This window comes from Microcebus murinus, unplaced genomic scaffold (genome assembly GCF_040939455.1).
Source record: "Microcebus murinus isolate Inina unplaced genomic scaffold, M.murinus_Inina_mat1.0 scaf001_hap2_Mmur4.0, whole genome shotgun sequence".
Classification (NCBI taxonomy): domain Eukaryota; kingdom Metazoa; phylum Chordata; class Mammalia; order Primates; family Cheirogaleidae; genus Microcebus; species Microcebus murinus.
Window position 1 is genome coordinate 4,112,028 of NW_027438947.1, and position 16,267 is coordinate 4,128,294.

Here is a 16,267-nt window from a genome sequence, read left to right on the forward strand (position 1 = left end):
CAGCAAACAACTCAGCCACTCGGACCTCAGGGCTTGGCATGGGGCTAGTCCGTGCAAGTTTGACCCTCAGGCAGAGGTGAGTGGAAGGTAGCACCACGGCCCAGCATGCTGGGATCTCCTTCTCCTCAGAACCTGTTTCCAGTTCTGCTCTCTGGAGTGCCCGCCTTCTCACCACGATGTTCTGCACTTTGATGACAGCCCACTTTCCTCTTGTCCACTACCTGTGTCTGGTCTTTCATCTGGGCCCCTCTTCTCACTGAAGGCCCTGAAGCACTTCACAGAAGCCGGGACACCATGGGCTGTTCTAGCACCCTCCCGCTTGCTCCTGGCATGCTTGCTCTAGGCTCCCTGTCCTGGAGCCTGTCTCACTATTGCTATTTTTATATGTACCTCTGACTCTCCTGGCCTCCCTGCTGTCCCTTCTTGTTTCAACAGCCCTGGCTGTCATGCTCATCTCTATGTCTGAGCACTCCTCACAGGCATGTCCTGTGAGATAGGTAAGGCTCCCTTTCCCTCCCCCCAGCAGGTGACAACACCTTGTCCCCCAAGTCATAAAGAAACACATCAACCTCTCCCTAAAGGTGCAGACTTAATATATCCCCATCTTTACAGACAGTGCTTCACACATGTCCAGACTCTCTGAGATAGGACATCATCTCAACCCCCACTTCTTAAGTGTGCTTGTAGACCTGCATTCCCAGGCAGACACACACCCAGGTGCAAACACACAATCAAGTACCCACCTGCCATATAAACACCCCATCCCAACACACCACCTACACTTCCACCTCCCAAACATATCTATAAATGTACAGGAATCATATCATCAGACATGGCACATGCACAGACACAAATACAGTATAGACATGTGTGCACACAAGGACAGAAAAGCCTGAGAGGGGTACAATACCCAGAAGTAGGTGCAAATGCATACATGCACACATAGCTAGGGACTAACATACCCCTACAAAACAGATATACTCACAAAGACAAACACATGAAAACATATGTGCACATAAAACACACACGCACACACACAGACACCTGAAAAGCAGAAGTTAGTTACAACTAACAAACCAATCCAAATTTTGAGAGAGAAAGAAGATTAAAGATGCATTTTTAATGTTTTGGTTCTTCCCTCTTCCCTAGAATGCATAGATGTGAGGCTAATGATCTAAAAGACATGCATTCCCTCTCTCTCTCTCTCTCTCTCTCTCTCTCTCTCTCTCTCTCTCTCTCTCTCTCATACACACACACACACACACACAGTCTCTATAGTGGAGAAAACTTGGGAGGACGGCACCATGGTTCTAGGTCCTGAGAGCAGTTACTGTGAGTGGTGGCACCTACAACCTTCCTTGAGCCCTGGACACAGAAGAACCCAGTTCCTGACCACAGCCTGGACAGCTCCAAAGGCCAGAGTCATCACCCTTGCTTCTGAGCTCCTTCTCTTCAATGCTCCCTCCCCTAGAGGTGAGGCCTCTGTACCCACTGACATGGCCCTCTTGGAATGTACCTGCAGGAGGAACAGCTGCAGAAATAGATGTAGCTGCATCTATTTGTTTTTCTCTCCAAACACTAGTCCACGGATCCCGCCAGAAAAGAAGAAAAAGCACTCGTGTGCAAGGGGGATGAAGGGACACAAACAGTGCACATGCCATGACAGGGAATAGAATAGGAGATTGGCATGCAAAGCAACAACCACCCATCTAAGAGGAAGGCGAGGACTGAGGAGGGAAGGAAGGGGAATCCTGCCCTTGTGACCTGGAGCTGCCATCACAGGGAAGATTTCCTCAGAACACATAAGGGGCCTCCTGGCACCCACTCCCTCCCTCCAGCCCTGGAAAACCAGACTGATTCCTCTAGAAAACCTCAGCCCATGGCATGTTGAGCTTTGATATGAGGTTTGGAACCTGTAATTAACAGATACGTAGACTGGCAACTCCTGACGAATGTCAACATCAGACTCTGACCACACAGTTCTCCGGTCCTTGAGCTCATTCTGACAGCAGAGGAAGAATGCCCCTCCCTCTCTTCACCATGTGGTTAATGTCCCCAGAGCCCTCTGCCCTCTCTGGGTAGACTCCCTTAGGACAGGGAATAGAACTCCAGCGGTTGGGAGTGGGGCTTCCCAGGTGGGCGCCACTTCCCAAAGACCATGATGCCCAATATTCTCCAGCCAGGCACCTGATCAGGATACTTGTGCCTCGTCAGTTCTGGCAGGAAGTGTGAGGGTCAGTGATGATTTTATGTAAGAATAAAACTCTCAAATTTGGAATAATGCCTCTGAATGATCAGCGTCAAGAAAATAGTCAGAGATGGGCATGCCAGGCGTGTGGAAGGAGCTGCATCTGGAACAGGGAGCCAGTTGGACCACTGTGCTAGGGTTTCTCTCAAAGTGCCCCCGGTCGACCCCCATCAGCATTTGTGTTCCCGTATGTATGCTGAAAACAGCCCCATGAGTGCAGTTGGCAACGGAGTGGAGATAGGAAAGCAAAGGGGTAACCAGTGGGACGCACCGTGTTTACCCTGCCAAGAAACCCTAGGCAGCAGTACCTGTCCCCTTCCACTGCACACTTCTGTGTACTGCAACCTACTGTTGCAGTGAGGAATCGCCAGCCACAAGCCATGCTGGTGGCTTTTGAACACCACTGGTGGTGAAAAACTCAGGGTGCCACATCCCTCTCCCAAGACAGAGAAGCAAGTTTGGTCTGGCTGCAGTGAGCTCCTTCTCCGTATGAGCCGCCCATCCCCACCCCAACTCTGGCAGATTATAGAGGGTGCTCACCTCTTCATGAGGATAGAGATAGGAAATGAGTGTCTTTCCCTCTCCCCTGTGATCAAGAGTGTGGATCTTGCGGCCAGGGAGGTCTCTGCACAGTGAGAGTCAGACATTTTGGTGCTTGGGAAGGGAGGACCTGGCCCCTTCCAGGGTAGGGAGGACCTACCCTGGGATTGGTAATGGAGTCAAGTGGCAGGTCATCACGTCTGGGACTAGCTCGTGGGCTGTGAAAGCATCAGAAATTGCACTGAGGCAATTGCCTTTCATTCTTTCATAAATACCCTCTTTCTGTGACCGAAACAGGCTCTTGTGCATTTGTACACGCACGCACGTGCGACACCCCCTGCCCCCACACAAACACTCTCCCTCAATCTACACACTCCGGTTTGTGATCATGTATTGTCTCAGGCCTCATGGGCTTCCATCTGGGGAAACGTATGGGATTTGGATACAGAAGGTATGACTTCCTAACTTTTGCTTGGCTAACTGACATTGGACTAAGTTTCCATGTCTCTGAGGTTCAGCATCCTCAACTTTAAAATGGATGTAACAATGATAATACCCTAATCGACAACAGGGCCAGGAAGATTGAATGAGGTACAGTGTGTGCAACTGCTTTGTAAAGTGCAAGGAGTGCTAAGCAAATATGACACTTATCATTGCCAAACATAATAGCAGATAGGAAAGTTCTATGAAGGTTGGCACATGCCTAATGAGACGGTAAAAAGATTATCCTGTCTGATTTCTCTGGAAAATAAAGCAGACTGTGTGGCCAGAACGTCACCTCATCGGTTTATCCATTCACCATCATTTTACTAGAATGTAAGCTTCACAGGATCAGGAATTCTACTTGTTTGTATGCTTTTGTCGCTGATGTGTCCCAAATGGCCAGAACAGGGCCTCATGAATACTAACCAGTGAAAAATATGAAGTCTTTGTGTGAATGAATCTTTTTGAGCATCTAGTGGAAAGGATGGCAATGATAGTGACTGTAAATGCTTTCCAGTGGGGGAGGGGGTACTCACACAAAGAAATCAGCTAACATCAGAATATTACAGCACTCATCTTTAAATGGAGGATACAGAATTATCTATAAAAATGAAGACCAGTGAAGCTCAGGGTACCTGCTTAAATGGACCATGAAGCTAAGGCTCAAATCTGCAATAGCACAGGCAGAAAATGCCATGCTAGAATACTCTGGAGGTGCTACAGGATTCTCCCCCTGATCCTGGGGGCAGATTCCTGAATGGAGAAGGAATGTAAATCATACCTACCCCTTATATTTATTGAGCAACTATTATGTTCTGGGCGTATATTTATATCATTCAATTTTGGCCTCTCAGAGCCCTAAGTGATAGGGCTAATGGGAAAACTGGGATTCAGAGAAGTTAGGTAGTTTATACGTGGCTATGCGAGGTTCATATTAAATGGCAGAGTAAGATTTGAAATTGGGTCTCTCTGAGTCCAAAGTATGCACTTTGCTCTTACACATTAACTGATGCTGCCTTCCATTATCTGTGAGCTGGTCCAGAATGCTAATGTCAGATACGCCAGTCCTTAGGTGAAATTCCAAGCCACCGGAGGTATATAGACGCCATAAATTGAAAGGGAGGCACATTGACCAGTCTATCTTGCTAACAGAAGCTCTAACTTTCATACAGTACACACTGTTGTGCAAATACAAAGAAGCTTATTTGTTTTCCATAAATAATCCTGCTTTCTGAGGGCACTCTCCAATGAGTACTCTAGGTGAACAGGAGTGTCCAGTTACATTTCTCTGGAGACAAAGATTCTTCAGCCTTTTCCAGTTTGGCTGCTTCATTTCAGGCAATCATTGAGTCAGTTCTAAGCTCTACTCACTTCTTCTCCTTCTATAAAAAGATGTCTGGGGATTGGAGGGAGGGGTGCGACTTGAGGGACGGTGTGCAGGCACTGCAGGGAGGTCCTCAGTCTGGGTGCTATTCTCTGCATTCTGCTCATGTGGTTATGCGATTCAAGCACTGCTTTCTCATTGGAATTTTTTTCTCTTTCTAGAAAACAGAAGATAAAACAGAACAGGATCCATCTGAGATTTGGTGGCAACTCAAAGTTGACCCCAATGTGGGTGCCCAGTGTAACATTTGCTATAGAAATGGTCTCTCAGACATTGTACTGGGTTGAATGGTGACTGCCCCAAAATTCATGTCCACCCTAAACCCCGCGAGGTGATCTTATTTGGAGATAAGTTCTTCACAGATGTAATTAGTTAAGAGGAGGCTACACAGGATTAGGGTAGACCCTAAATGGAATATGATTGGTATCCTCATAAAAAGAGTAGAGAACACACAGACACCTCACATGGAGGAGAACGCTATGTGAAGGTGGCGGCAGAGATTGGGGGGTTGGGGTAAAGCATCTACAAGCCAAAACAAACAAAACAAAGCAAAACAAAAACAAAACAATGACAAAAAACCCACCCCCCAAAACAAAAAGCAAACAAACAAACATACAAAACAAGGATGTGTGTGTGTGTGTGTGTGTGTGTGTGTGTGTGTGTATGTCTATCTTCCTCCCTCTTTCCCTCTCTCCTCTCCACACTTTTCTGGGAAGAAAACATTTTGTTTTACTTCCTTTGTCTAATCGTCAGAGACTTTAATACCCTATATAATGTCACCCTTCTTCTCAAGGAGATGTGCATCTTTTCCCCCACCCTCCGTAAAGGCTGCTGGAAGGCAAACAATTTATTATTTATTTATGTTAGAATTACAAGTACTAACATTTATTATTTCAATATAATATCCTGATCATATGGCTCTTCTTCCGGAAAATACCTGATGCTGAACACAGCAGATGGTGAGACCATCACCCCCACCACTCCTGGCCTCAGTCACCTGTACTGATCCAACTGAGATGGGACTGCTCATTTCTTGAATATAAAACAAGAGGAGAGGCAGGGAACTCCAGAGGTGATGGTGATATCTGATACCCTGTGCTCCAACTTCTGCTCTTTCCTGGAGGAGCTAGTAAAACGTGAATGGAGAGGGTCAAAGGGGCCCCTATTTCTGGGGAATCTGGGAGTGAAATATAAGTGGGCCTTTTGCTCCCAGAAGTGGGCAAAGGGACAGCCCATCTAAGAATCTTTACACTTGGATAGGGGAGAACAGCCTTGCCAAGGGATCCTGCCAGATTTACCACTGTTCTGGTGCACTAGTGGTAAGGAGGGAAAGTAGCTGACTGAGAGTTCGCTAGACTGGTGTGTATGTTTCTGGATCAAATATTTTTGGGAGAGATAGCCCCTAATTGCTATCAATGGAATGTGAAATATGTACACATTCCACAGTGACAATTAAAGTGAGGGCACGGGGTCCGATTAAAGGTCTGTTTCTATTTACCTGTATGCTTTTCATTATAAAAGTTTTACCCATGATACATATATTAAAGTCATTTTTGAAAGTAGGAAGTAAAAAGGAAAGGAAAGGAGAAGAAAAGAAAGGAAAAAGAAAAATAAATCACCCCAAAACTGCCCAGGCTCAACCTCTGGCCCAAGGACCAGGAGGACCATACTTCGCATTAACCCCCAGACAGACTTCTAAAACCAGAACCCTTTTGATTCTCCAGTTCTGGAAAGAAATGAGCAGGTTATATTTTCTTCAAGAAATGAATGGCCTGGAAACGATGAAGGGAAAATGGACTATGTCCAAAAGACTCTAAGAGATGTAGCAACCACGTGCAATGTGTGGGTCTTTTGAGATCCTAATCTGAGCTCATGAACTTGAAAAAATCTTTCTAGGAGACACTTGGGGAGACTGACAAGGGACTGGGTGAGTAGATGCTGTTAAATCAGTCTTGGTCGTTTTCTGGAGCATGGTATTGTAGGGTGCTTATGTTAAAACAGGTCCTTATCTATTAAAGTATATTTTTGGATGAAATGATTTGATGTCCATACTTGGCTTCTCTGTACTCCAGACAAAAATTTAAAAGTATGATGAGGATAGATGAAACAAGAATTGAAGAAAGTTAAGATTGTTGAAGTTGATGACTCTTGAACTTAATGGGTACATGCAGTGCATTGTAATATGCTTTATCCTTTTATGCGTTTGAAATTTTCCACAATAAAAATATACAAATAAAAAATGAAATGCTTTGTTTAATGACAATAATGTGGCAGCAAGAGATCAGGAAGAGGAAAAATAAAAAAACACTCATGTTCATGGGAAGAATAGCAAGAGAAACATAAAAAATGCCTCTGAACTGGCAGTTTCATATGCCAGCAAGAGAAACATAAAAAATGCCTCTGAACTGGCAGACGTCATGCCAATTGTAGATTCTGACAGATACAAGCCATCCTTAAACAAATGGTGCTGAAAATGACCCTGCAATATGAAATAGCGTGCATTTGCCTGGAGAGAAAACATTGAAAGAAGGAGGCGTCTTTCTGATTTGTTAATCAATCATATTTTATTTTTAAAAGGCATCATTTTGTTGTTGTTGTTCTTGCTGTTGTTGAAGGGCAAAAAAGCAAATTATTGATATAGCATTACCCACCCCAGGTAAGAACTTTGAGGGTGTTATGCTTGAGATTTTCTTACCTAAAAGAAACCGGGTGACAGGAGTCACTAACTCTCTCAGATGTGAGCTTGGTAGAGAAAGTAATTGAGATGCAGAGAGGTTCCTAGGAGTCAGAACCATGGCAACATGTCTTTACCAAAGTCAGCACGATTTTCAAGGCAATAGTAATAGTATAACAATGGATCCTTGCACTCTTTAGGAACTCCTGCCTAGGGGATCCTCTGTCCCAGGGGATCCATTACCGTAGGGCAGGGGTGGCAATGTTTCCAGAGTGCCTGGCCAAAGATCACACCTCTGTTCATTGCTGTGTCAGTGGTAAGATATGGTTCTAACTGAGAAAAGTTTGGAAAAATTGTTGTGTGGGGTAGACGGGGGTGGTGCGCAGTATTGTGTGCATGTGTATTTGTGTCTATGAGAGTGTGTGTGTACAGTAAAGCCTCCGGAGATGTGATGGGCCTTTGCTGGAAAGGGAGGTGAGAAGCAATCCCATTCTACGTAAACTACATTTTAAAACCAAATATAGAGAAAAGTGATCTGAAAAAGATGTTATTCTTGTTATTTATTTTTCGATCTTTTATAAAAATACCACATAAGCACATTAAAAGAATTTGTGGAAACAAAGAAAAGTCACATATTATCTCACCACCACAAATTCCCACTGCATGCATTGCAATATATACGCCCCCTCATAATGTATGCCTATGTATGCTTTAGGTGGCATGGCAAAGATCATATTATCAGTAGCATTTTCTGATTTTCATGAAGATATACAAATTGAACCACATGTTTCCACACATTGAACAAGTTGCAGTTTTCTTCATGATACAATTAGATGTAATCAGAACTGGCCCTGAAACTGCAGGGCATTTTATCTCCACAGGCCTGATTGACCTAATGGCAGATGGAAGGAGCCTCCAGTCTCTCGATCACTCTCAAACTGTGAAGTGGGGCCTGGCAGGAGAGAGGAAGAGAAGGTGGCCTAGGGTTGCCACTTGGGAGTCACTTGTCCTTTGTATTATGCAGCTCATACAGAGTGGTCCAACCTCTGCTCCTGGGCGCAAGAAATGGTATAAAATGGAGCTGCACTAGGATAAATCCTAATGAAGAATCAGGGAAGCAGCTTAGAGGTGAAGAGAATGTTTCCCAATTTCCAGAACCCTTTCCAAGTCTAACAAAGGACCTGCCTGGGAAAGAAACCTTGAGAGCACACACGGGCAAGGATGGTATTCAAAATAATTTACGAATGGTATGGTAATTTCAATCAATACAGTACATCGGTACAGTGATGAAATATTAAAATGAATTCCTTCCCCACCCCCAAACAAATGACTCATCACAAAACTATTTAACACATTATAGAAGTTGTAACTTAACAGCCAATTTTTCTTAGAGTTCTTATGCAGTGCTTGATAGGATTTCTAAACACTTTTGCAGCTCCATTCCTATACGGATGCTGACCAGGTCCAGGTATTCTTCCTATTTTCATTATTTTATTTTATTATTTTTTTTATTTTGGCATATGATGGGGGGTACAGATTTTAAGATTTCAATAAATGCCCTTTCCCCCCTCCCCCCGCAAGTCTGAGTCTCCAGCATGACCATCCCCCCCCAGACGGTGCACATCTCACTCATATATATACATATTTTCATTATTTTAATTTCCACCTTTTCAGAATGTCGATTCTCTCTGTGGGTTACTTGAAGGTGGTAAACAAAGCTTCTTGAGAAAAGACTTTTGAACATTTATTTATTTATTTTTGAGACAGAGTCTCACTCTGTTGCCCGGGCTAGAGTGCCGTGGCGTCAGCCTAGCTCACAGAAACCTCAGACTCCTGGGCTCAAGCAATCGTACTGCCTCAGCCTCCCGAGCAGCTGGGACTACAGGCATGCTCCACCATGCTCGGCTAATTTTTTCTCTATATTTTTAGTTGTCCAGCTAATTTCTTTTTATTTCTTTTAGTAGAGACGGGGTCTCACTCTTGCTCAGGCTGGTCTCGAACTCCTGACCTCAGGCGATCCTCCCGCCTCGGCCTCCCAGAGTGCTAGTACTACATGAATATTTATTTTTTTATCCTTTATGGCACCAGCCAGAGGTCATTGAACAGGATGACTTATCATCAAATTGAAACATTTGGAACATTATCTTAAATGTTGGCTAAAATTTCAGACTGTTCCACTTATTTAAAAAGCTTCTGCACAGCCAAAAAAAAACTATCACGAGAGCAAACAGACAACCTACAGAATGGGAGAAAATATTTGCGTGCTACACGTCCAATAATGGGCTGATAACTAGAATCTATTTAGAACTCAGGAAAATCAGCAAGAAAAAATCAAACAACCTTATCAAAAACTGGGCAAAGGACATGAACAGAAACTTTTCAAAAGAAGACAGAATAATGGCCAACAAACATATGAAAAAAATGTTGAACATCTCTAATCATCAGGGAAACGCAAATGGAAACCACAATGAGATATCACTTACCTCCAGCGAGAATGGCTTTTATCAAAAAGTCTCAAAACAATAAATGTTGGCGTGGATGTGGAGAGATAGGAACACTCCTACACTGCTGGTGGGACTGCAAACTAGGGCAACCTCTGCGGAAAGCGATATGGAGATACCTCAAAGAGATACAAGTAGAACTACCATTTGATCCAGCAATCCCATTACTGGGCAGCTACCCAAAAGGACAAAAGACATTCTATAAAAAAGACATCTGCACTCAAACGTTCATAGCAGCACAATTCACAATTGCAAAGATGTGGAAACAACTCAAGTGCCCATCAATACATGAGTGGATTAATAAAATGTGGTGTATGTATACCATGGAGTACTATTCAGCTATAAGAAACAATGGTGATATAGCACCTCTTGCATTTCCTGGATAGAGCTGGAACCTATTCTGCTAAGTGAAATATCCCAAGAATAGAAAAACAAGCACCACATGTACTCACCATCAAATTGGTTTTAACTGATCAACACCTAAGTGCACATATAGGAATAACAGTTATTGGGTGTCGGGCATATGGAAGGGGGGAGGAGGGTATGGGTATATACATACATAATGAGTGTGATGGGCACCGTCTGGGTCTGGGGGATGGACACGCTTGAAGCTCTGACTCGGCGTGGGTGAGAAAAGGCCATATACGTAACCTAAACAGTTGTACCCCCATAATACGCTGAAATAAAAAAAAATCAGACTTTCTCCTAGTGTTAACTGGCAACATCTTTGAAATTCCAACACATGTTCATCTATGTATTTTCGCATTAACTTCATTCTCTCAAGCACGGGCAATAACGTTTGGTATGTTATTTCAGATGGGGTTCCTTCCAAATTTCCCAATGTAAGTAAAATTGTGCAAGGCTTTCAATTGAGCTAGTTGAAGGTGACTATCCAGATTTTAGCACTGATATTCCTGTGTCCTGGAAAACCTCTCGAGGGACATGCAAAGTCCTGGGTTTCATAGATGGGTGCAGAAGGTTGGGGGGAAAGGACAGAACTCTTGCAGGCCATCCACAAAATAGTGCTGAAAGCAGCACTGTTTCCAGTGTCAAATGGAAACCACATAGATTATCCACCTTCCCTAGTTGCCATGGTTGTTATTAATCTTCTGACGGCTAGTATTGGCAACTATGATTTGGGGCTCACGAGAATGGATCATCCATCATGGCATCACTCCGAGGGGTGAGACTTTAGAGTGCAATTTAAGCGTGTTGTAATCGTGAACGTCAACTGCGCGACTGTGGGTCAACTGTTTGTGATTGGTATTGGGTTAGTGCTAGTTGAACTTGTAACACTGTGAATACGATGAATTCACTGTACCTTGTGAGTACAGATCTAAGAATTCAGATCATGAAAATGAGAATGCTTACAATACCAGTGCCAGCATGACCAAAAAAAAAGGAAGCCTAAACGATTGTGTTATTTTAGTGACAGATAGAACACATAAGACTGGATTGGGAAGGTAAGTGACAAAAACAGAACACACTATGCAAAATGCAGAAAAGAATTTTGGGTCAGGCACAGTGGAGAAAGGGATATGAAAGCAATAGAGAGACTCTCCAAAAAGAAACCAACGTCCTGTTGAAAACAGGGGTCGCTGAATTGTTGGGCATACCACAGTAAACCAACACACGTTGTTCCATTTCCTTGATTGCTCTATGAAACCGATTGAAGCTACACTTCCTGATTCAGAGATTGCAACGAAAATGTTCTGTAGATGAATGAAAGGAGAAAGTTTCATCACAGATGTGTTGGGGCCTTAGGGTGGGTGTAGAGCTGATTCTGTCAGAGTTTGCCAACTGTCATGCTTTCTAGAGTATATCAAGCAATGTGTCAATTCAGTGGCAACAACCAAAAAAGAAAAGGAAAAAAGAAAAAGTCCCGTAGCTTTAATGTCATTCGATTTAGAAAACGTAGAAAATAAAGTTGCAAATATTCTCCTTGATACCTACGAAAATTTTAATGAACCCGCAGACTCACAGAACCAAAGATATTTTGTCCAAATACAAACTCAACATCGCTCATCTATCTGAATATTGGAGAGAAGCGGCAAATGTAAAGTTTGGCAGAATCCATTCAGCCTACAGACTTCTTAAGAGAGCAAACGAAAAGATCTTAACTGTTAGATGTGCTGCATAGCGCATTTAACACTGATGAACAGAAGTGTGATTTGTGTGCTTACCTGTGATTTTGAGACTTACATAGTGAAGGCTTGTGGCCACCTTTTAACTTCCTCATAACACGGAGAAGCAGATAATGAGGTTTTACAGAGGCATGGGACTACGAGATGGCTGTTGCCAACCATAAAAATATGTTAAAATGTCAAACTGTCCATACAATCGTATTTTCAAAATGCGGGACAAGAAGAAGGTCTTTTTTTTACTTGGAAATGCATTGAAGACAAGAATGGAGAAAAAGATTACAACTAAATAAAGAAAAGGGTTACAGTAAAGTAGAAATTTATATGCTGTCTCTGAAAAATAGTTTGAAGGTCTTTGAAGAGGCCATAAAGAGCCTAGGAATGTCTCAACTGACTGCACCCGAGTTGTTCCATGTTATGTGTAGGCAGCAACAAAAACTGACATGGCAAAAAGGTGACTTATTTTTTGGGAAAAAAAAGACTGCTTAAGAAATCAAGAGGAAAAAGTCACCAGCAAAAGACAGCCAAGTTAAACAGGACTTTCTCAAATTTTATACTAATAATTTAACTTCTATGGAAGCCAGCTTCAACTTTAAAGCTGAAGTTACCCTTGAGCTTAAAAAAGAACCTTTTCCCCGAGAAAGAGTGACTTAATATATGATGATATCCAGTGTGCACCAGAGTGTTTAAAAGTTAAGGACACTTTATTCATGGACTGCCCTATTGGAGGAACTATTGATACAAAGGAGTCGACTGATTGGCAAAGCAAGCTTTATGTATAGAAAGGGGACAGATATTTTTGGAGGCCCAGAAACCAATTCCTACAATCTAAAACCTGATGTTAGAAGAAGTAAATTCTATGCTCAAAAGCTTTTGTTGAGAGGATATTTAGTTTGATGTCATCACATTAGACCGATGCCTGGAGGCAGTCTAATGTGATCTTGAGAAGAGCAGAGCTGCAAGTCTAAGGAAATTATGATTGGATACTATTTATCCACTATATAAAAGGGAGGGTGTGAAAACAGGAGGTCCTAAGGCAGCAGGCAGTTTAGAGAAGAATTATTACACAAATAATTTTTTAAAAAAATCCTACTATATTGGGAGACAGAATAAAACAAGTCATTGTTTTTCCTAAAATGTGAGTAAATATCTGTTTGATTAGTTTTGCTGTTTATGCACATGCCTTTTAAAAAGTATTACATCTATTATTCCACACTCTACGTCCATGTGTACACATCATTTAGCTCCCACTTATGGCTGAGAACGTGGTATTTGACTTAGTGTTTCTTAGTTATTTCACTTAAGATAATGGCCTCCAGTTCCATCCATGTTGCTGCAAAAGGCATCATTTCATACTTTTTATGGCTGAATAATATTCCATTGTGTATGTATGTATGTACGCGCGCACGCGCGCGCATGCGCACACACGCACGCACACCACGTTTTCTTTAGATAATCATCCGCTGATATGGACACTTAGGTTGATTCCCTATCTTTGCTAATGTGAATGGTGCTGTGACAAACATATGTATGCAGGTATCTTTTTGATACGATGATTTCGATTCCTTTGGGTAGATACCCAGTATTGGGATTGCTGGATGGAATGACAGTTCTACTTTTTGCTCTTTGAGAAATCTCCATACTGCTGTCCAGAATGTGGAATAATAGACATCGGAGACTGGGGGGGAGGGGCAACAAGGCAAGGGACGAGAAATCACTTGAGGGATACAATGGACATTATTCAGTTGATGGTTACACTAAAAGCCCAGGCTTCACCACTATGCAATGTACCCCTGTAACAAAGCTGCACTTGTACCCTTTAATTTATACAAATTTTTTAAGGTATATAAATAAAGAGCCTTACGGTTGTGTATGTTATGAATACACAATAATATAGGCAACAAAAATTTTAAATCGCATGAGGTTTTCTAAAAGGTTTTATAATAAGTTGCTCTATCAAAAGACAGAAGGGAGCATTGCGATGTATCTTTATAGTTTTCACACACATTGTGTAACTAGTCCTTCTATTTTTTATGACTCTTTGCTACTCTTAAGTAGTCCTTATTGTTATTTTGTTTGAACAATGGCATTTATGCAACCAAAGAAACATAGAATGACATGCAATTGTTGATAAACACCTATGTTTCATATTTTATGTTAAAGGAATAATGCATATGTGTACTACTAATCATATTATATCATGCTTTCTTGCCTCCTATGGCTATATCCAAGGTTGACATTCTAAAACATCTGGTCACACCCACCTCCATTTTGAGATTTGTAAGGTTTCTAAAAAGTTGCCTTCTTATTTCAGTAGACAGGTATGACAAGAGAGACTATGAATTTAAGTTGCAAAGCTATACCCATTGTTTCATTTCTTTTCAAAGTCCCATTCATAGTTCATGACCAAAAGTGATCATTTATTTTGGTATACAGTAGATACTTCTCAAAATTCTGATGAGACATTCTGAGTATTTTCTTTATTCGCTCTTGAACACTGGGATCAAATATTTTTTCAATTTTCTATTATTTCAAATGCCTGATGGGATGGCACTGATGCATGTAGACTGTTTAATTTGTTCACCATGGATGACAGGAAATCTTTCTTATTGGAACCACAAACTTAACAGAGCGTGACTGTCATTCATTGGAACGTGTTGGTTTTGCAATTTCAACTTTTATTTCTAACTTTTGAGGACTATTTGCATCCAACATTGACATCACTTGCAAACAGAGCACATTCTGGGTTGGACAGAAGGCTGCTGTGTCTGAGTGTGGAGGTTCAATTTTGACTACTATTTATTAGCTATGTGACATTGGGCTAATTTCTTCACCTCATATATAAAAGAAGGATGATAATAATAAACTCCTCACTGATCTACTTTTTCATTTAGTTGAAAAACAATTTTGAATGTTTAATATGCATCGGGCCCTCTAATAGGAACCAAGGATATTGCAGCAAGCAAAAAGGAAAACTCCCTTTCCTTGGGCCACTTTGATCCCATTGGAGCAGATGTACATAGCCTAAGCATACATACATACATATACATATATATATATATATATATATATATATATATATATATATATTAAGTGGAAAATAAAGTCAAGTAAAAAGAACAAAGGGAAAGAGAAGCCCTGGAAAGGAAGAGAGACTGACGAGGTTTTTTGGTCCCTCAGATGGTGGATCAGGGAAGGCCTCTCTGGGTGATATTGGAGCAGAAACCAGAATGAAGACAAGGCAAGTTACCGGGGAATGCTGTTTCTGGTAGAGTAGTGTGTACAAAGACCCTGACATGAGAATAAGCTAATGTTTTGAGAGGGAGCAAAGAGCTTACAGCTATTTAGACTTCAGTGTGTGGTGGGCTCTGTCCTAAACACTTGATATTTCTGTCGCTAGTGAATCCTCTTCACAACTCTGAAGGCTAGGTGTTACCAGTATGATCAGCCTCATTTTACAGATGAGGAATCCAAGACAGGGTGTGCCTAAGTCACCTGGTGATGGTCACACAGCCGGTGGGGGATCGTCAGGACGAAAACCCAGGTTTGAATCCACAGCCTATGCTCTTAACCACTAAACTACCCTGTCCAGCCTTAGGTGCCTCCCGTATAATTGACAAGGGAAGAAAGGGCCAGAAAGGGACATGATTGGCCCATATTCACACAGCAAGTCAGGAAGGATGTTGGGAGCAAAACCCAGGGCCCTGTCTCCCATTCCAATCCAGGTGTTGGAACTGAAGGCCCAGTTGCTTGTTCCCTAAATGCTCACTGAGCCTCCTGTTATGCCAAATCTGTGCCCGGCACCGGGGTTGTGTGCTGAGGGTGGCCAGGCCTCACATTAGAAGTGGAGTGATTCACTCAGCATTACTGCAGTTTTGAAGTTCGCGCTTCTCCTCTGCTGTACCGCGTCCTCCCTATCCCAGCCCTGTGCACTCCGGGCTATCACTGTCTGGGCACCTGCCTGTCTCCTCTGATGGACTGTGAGTTCTTTGATGCAAGGGAGCAGACTTGTCCCCATCAATCCCCAGCCTGGCACTCATTGGAAACCCAGGGCACAGCTTTTGAATAGATTTCTGGGTATTTGTTCCACTGATAGACACAGAGACATGTGAAATTAAATTATAAAGGGATGTTCCTAGTGACATTGATTGTGATGTGAAAACATAGGAAATAACTGAAATATCTGTCAATAAGGTACTGTTTAAAACTATCAAGGTGGAAGACCTTATGCAGCCATTAAACTACAAAGCAGCTCTTTAAATTCTGACATGGGGCACTTTCTAGGATATATTGTTA